Source organism: Somniosus microcephalus, chromosome 24 (genome assembly GCF_052327205.1).
Source record: "Somniosus microcephalus isolate GS21.2 chromosome 24, FLI_Smic_1.0, whole genome shotgun sequence".
NCBI lineage: Eukaryota > Metazoa > Chordata > Chondrichthyes > Squaliformes > Somniosidae > Somniosus > Somniosus microcephalus.
Window position 1 is genome coordinate 58218427 of NC_141010.1, and position 4759 is coordinate 58223185.

Here is a 4759-nt window from a genome sequence, read left to right on the forward strand (position 1 = left end):
CCACATCTCTTGGAAACCTCTTTCCACATCCTTTCAGTCACCACATTACTTATAAACAGCATGTTCTTCAACTTATCAGCAGCAACCATGAAAGATCTATCAGTTACTTAGCAAATGTTATAAAGGGAGAGATCAGTTTCTACTGGGAGCCAATTGTTTTCATGCTTCACCCTACTGGTAAGGGGAACAATGTAGGAAAGAGCATTTGGGTTCAGGACTTCCATGAGGTGAGTGGCACCACTTTTATACCGATGGAAAATGAGCTGCGCCCGCCAGTCGTTTGGCGAGGTATTTACACCAGAATTTCTTGGGACAGCTCATTTGCTATTGGAGTAGTGGCTGGCATAAAATCCATGTAAAACAGGAGTAATCTGGTGGGGTGCATGGAAATTAGAGTGCGCCCGTTAGTCAGCCAGTTGTAGCTGACGATCGCCGCAGCAGCAGGTGAACAAGGAACAGTCCTCGGCTCCGTCAGTTCACTGACAGCTTGCTTGGCTACATGTCTCATGCCTGTTTCTGCGCCACTTTGCGAGAATGTCTTGCACCTGAGAACCTGGCAGAGGCTGGCAAAGAAGGTGGCAGGTCATGACCCCAGGGCCGAGATGAAGACGCCACTGAGTCGACCTGCAAACGCTGCTGGATGAAGTAGGAGGAGAGAGACACAGATGGCAAGTGTCTGTGGCAGAGAACCTGCCAAAAAAACAGATACTTACACCATGAGGAAGGAGTTGGCACTTGTGCTGAATTCCAACTCCCCCCGCCCCCCGACCCCACCTCCCAGGGCTCCAGACCAGTGCTGATAAAAAGTTAAATGACCTTACCAAGGCAAACATGGTAACACTCACCCTTTTCCTCGTTGGGCACCATTGGCACTGCCACTTTCTCTGCACCTTCAAAAAGTAACAGCCTTACCGAGACATTCTGGTTAAGGTGGGGTATGGCTACCTATGTCCTCTAACAGCAATTTTTTGCACGCACAACACTGAAGTACCTTCCTCCACTTTAACAGGCAGATACCGCCACATCTCTGACCTCAGATCTCCCACGGCACTTGGCACACACTCAATCATGTTGCAAGAGAAAATGGCGCACAATGCCCACGAGAAGCATCTCACCAGAGGGGGCATCGCAACCCTGAAACACCTCACAACCTACAAGGAGAAGCTCATGGACCTTATGGAAAGGCACTCTGCTCTTGCTGTATGAGATGGTGAGGTCGGGGGCATATTGGCAGCACCAGGTTAGTGACTGAGTACCTAGACTGTGGCCAGGTACCACACAGGAACCAGCGTCCACATCCTCCTCTGTCCTCTTAATACCAACGGGGTAATGTTCACGATTCTTGGTTTGCATCCTCCATTCCTGCAGATCCACCGGGGGAGGGGGGGAGAGGGTGCGGGGTGGGGATGAGGGGGGGGAGATGAGTGGGGGGGTGGGGGGGGGAGATGGGGGGGATGAGGGGGTGGGTAAGGGGGGAGGGGAGGGTGTGTGTTGAGGGGGGGAGATGGGGGGGGTGAGGTGGGGGGGATGGGGGTGTGTGTGTTGTGGGGGGGGTGAGGTGGGGGGGAGAGAGAGGGTGTGTGTTGAGGGGGAGGGGCCAGTCTCGGTCACTCACGGATTCCGGGCTGCGCTCCCGCCAATCGCAGTCTCCGCCGTACTGACGTCAGCAGTTATGCGTCAGTTCCGGGGGCGGGGACGGAGAGGGGCTACGCGGAGCCGGGCCTCAGGTGAGCGGAGCGGGAGCGGGCCGTGAATGCGGGGTACCTCAGGGCCGGGGAGCGGGGGGGGGATGACTCGGGGTTGGGCCGCGGAGGACAGGGACAGGGACAGGCCTCGGTAACTCTGGCTGGGGCCGCAACTCACTCCCCGCGCCGGCAATACCCGCGGTCGGGACCAGCTCCGGGATCAGTCCCCGCGGGCCTCGGCTGCTCGGGCCCGGTCTCTCCAGCGCCCCCCCCCCCCCGCCAGTCTCTGTCTTCCCCCCCCCCCCCCCCCCCCAGTCTCTGTCTTTCCCCCCCCCCCTGTCCTCTCCCCCCCCCCCCCAGTCTCTCCCCCCCCCCCCCCCCCCAGTCTCTCCCCCCCCCCCCCAGTCTCTCCCCCCCCCCCCCCCAGTCTCTCCCCCCCCCCCCCAGTCTCTCCCCCCCCCCCCCCCAGTCTCTCCCCCCCCCCCCCCCCAGTCTCTCCCCCCCCCCCCCCAGTCTCTCCCCCCCCCCCCCAGTCTCTCCCCCCCCCCCCCAGTCTCTCCCCCCCCCCCCAGTCTCTCCCCCCCCCCCAGTCTCTCCCCCCCCCCCAGTCTCTCCCCCCCCCCAGTCTCTCCCCCCCCCCCTGTCTCTCCCCCCCCCCCCTGTCTCTCCCCCCCCCCCCTGTCTCTCCCCCCCCCCCCTGTCTCTCCCCCCCCCTGTCTCTCCCCCCCCCCCTGTCTCTCCCCCCCCCCCCCTGTCTCTCCCCCCCCCCCCCTGTCTCTCCCCCCCCCCCCCCCTGTCTCTCCCCCCCCCACCCCTGTCTCTCCCCCCCCCACCCCTGTCTCTCCCCCACCCCTGTCTCTCCCCCACCCCTGTCTCTCCCCACCCCTGTCTCTCCCCCACCCCTGTCTCTCCCCCACCCCTGTCTCTCCCCCACCCCTGTCTCTCCCCCCCCCCCCTGTCTCTCCCCCCCCCCCTGTCTCTCCCCCCCCCCCCTGTCTCTCCCCCCCCCCCCCTGTCTCTCCCCACCCCCCTGTCTCCCCCCCACCCCCTGTCTCCCCCCACCCCCTGTCTCCCCCCCCCCCCCTGTCTCCCCCCCCCCCCTGTCTCTCCCCCCCCCCCCGTCTCTCCCCCCCCCCCCCCGTCTCTCCCCCCTCTCCCCCCCCCCCCCCCCCGTCTCTCCCCCCCCCGTCTCTCCCCCCCCCCCCCCGTCTCTCCCCCCCCCCCCCCCGTCTCTCCCCCCCCCGTCTCTCCCCCCCCCGTCTCTCCCCCCCCCCCCCCCGTCTCCCCCCCCCCCGTCTCTCCCCCCCCCCCCCCCGTCTCTCCCCCCCCCCCCGTCTCTCCCCCCCTCCCCCCCCCCCCCCCCGTCTCTCCCCCCCTCCCCCCCCCCCCCCCCCCCCGTCTCTCCCCCCCCCCCCCCCCCCCCGTCTCTCCCCCCCCCCCCCCCCCCGTCTCTCCCCCCCCCCCCCCCCCCCGTCTCTCCCCCCCCCTGTCTCTCCCCCCCCCCCCCTGTCTCTCCCCCCCCCCCCCCTGTCTCTTCCCCCCCCCCCCCCAGTCTCTCCCCCCCCCCCCCCCCAGTCTCTCCCCCCCCCCCAGTCTCTCCCCCCCCCCCCCCAGTCTCTCCCCCCCCCCCCCCCAGTCTCTCCCCCCCCCCCCCCAGTCTCTCCCCCCCCCCCCCAGTCTCTCCCCCCCCCCCCCAGTCTCTCCCCCCCCCCCCAGTCTCTCCCCCCCCCCCAGTCTCTCCCCCCCCCCCAGTCTCTCTCCCCCCCCCCCTGTCTCTCCCCCCCCCCTGTCTCTCCCCCCCCCCCCTGTCTCTCCCCCCCCCCCCCTGTCTCTCCCCCCCCCTGTCTCTCCCCCCCCCCCCTGTCTCTCCCCCCCCCCCCCCTGTCTCTCCCCCCCCCCCCCCCCTGTCTCTCCCCCCCCACCCCTGTCTCTCCCCCACCCCTGTCTCTCCCCCACCCTGTCTCTCCCCCACCCCTGTCTCTCCCCCCACCCCTGTCTCTCCCCCACCCCTGTCTCTCCCCCACCCCTGTCTCTCCCCCACCCCTGTCTCTCCCCACCCCTGTCTCTCCCCCACCCCTGTCTCTCCCCCACCCCTGTCTCTCCCCCACCCCTGTCTCTCCCCCCCCCCCTGTCTCTCCCCCCCCCCCCTGTCTCTCCCCCCCCCCCCTGTCTCTCCCCCCCCCCTGTCTCTCCCCCCCCCCCCTGTCTCTCCCCCCCCCCCCCCCTGTCTCTCCCCACCCCCTGTCTCCCCCACCCCCCTGTCTCCCCCCCCCCCTGTCTCCCCCCCCCCCCCGTCTCTCCCCCCCCCCCCCCCCGTCTCTCCCCCCTCTCCCCCCCCCCCCCCCGTCTCTCCCCCCCCCGTCTCTCCCCCCCCGTCTCTCCCCCCCCCCGTCTCTCCCCCCCCCCCCCCGTCTCTCCCCCCCCCCCCGTCTCTCTCCCCCCCCCCCCCCCGTCTCTCCCCCCTCCCCCCCCCCCCCCCCGTCTCTCCCCCCCTCCCCCCCCTCCCCCCCCCCCCGTCCCCCCCCCCCCCCCCCCGTCTCTCCCCCCCCCTCCCCCCCCCCCCCGTCTCCCCCCCCCCCTGTCTCTCCCCCCCCCACCCCTGTCTCTCCCCCCCCACCCCTGTCTCTCCCCCCACCCCTGTCTCTCCCCCCACCCCGTCTCTCCCCCCCCCTGTCTCTCCCCCCCCCCCGTCTCTCCCCCCCCCCCCGTCTCTCCCCCCCCCCGTCTCTCCCCCCCCCCCCGTCTCTCCCCCCCCCCCCCCGTCTCTCCCCCCCCCCCGTCTCTCCCCCCCCCCCGTCTCTCCCCCCCCCCCCCGTCCCCCCCCCCCCGTCTCTCCCCCCCCCCCCCTGTCTCTCCCCCCCCCCCCCTGTCTCTCCCCCCCCCCTGTCTCTCCCCCCCCCCCCCTGTCTCTCCCCCCCCCTGTCTCTCCCCCCCCCCCGTCTCTCCCCCCCCCCGTCTCTCCCCCCCCCCCGTCTCTCCCCCCCCCCCGTCTCTCCCCCCCCCCGTCTCTCCCCACCCCCCTGTCTCCCCCCCCTGTCTCTCCCCCCCCCCCCCCCCGTCTCTCTCTCTCTCTT

General features: G+C 70.2%; 1 protein-coding gene across 1 annotated transcript in view; it reads left to right on the plus strand.

Moving 5' to 3' along the window:
• The first annotated feature begins 1647 nt into the window (after positions 1–1647).
• The window catches only part of ccdc47 (coiled-coil domain containing 47), a 62057-nt gene continuing 58945 nt past the window's right edge, over positions 1648–4759 (plus strand). Inside the window, exon 1 of the mRNA XM_085966639.1 lies at positions 1648–1727. The gene's annotated coding sequence lies outside the window, so the exon portion shown is untranslated. The remainder of the gene's footprint in view (positions 1728–4759) is intronic.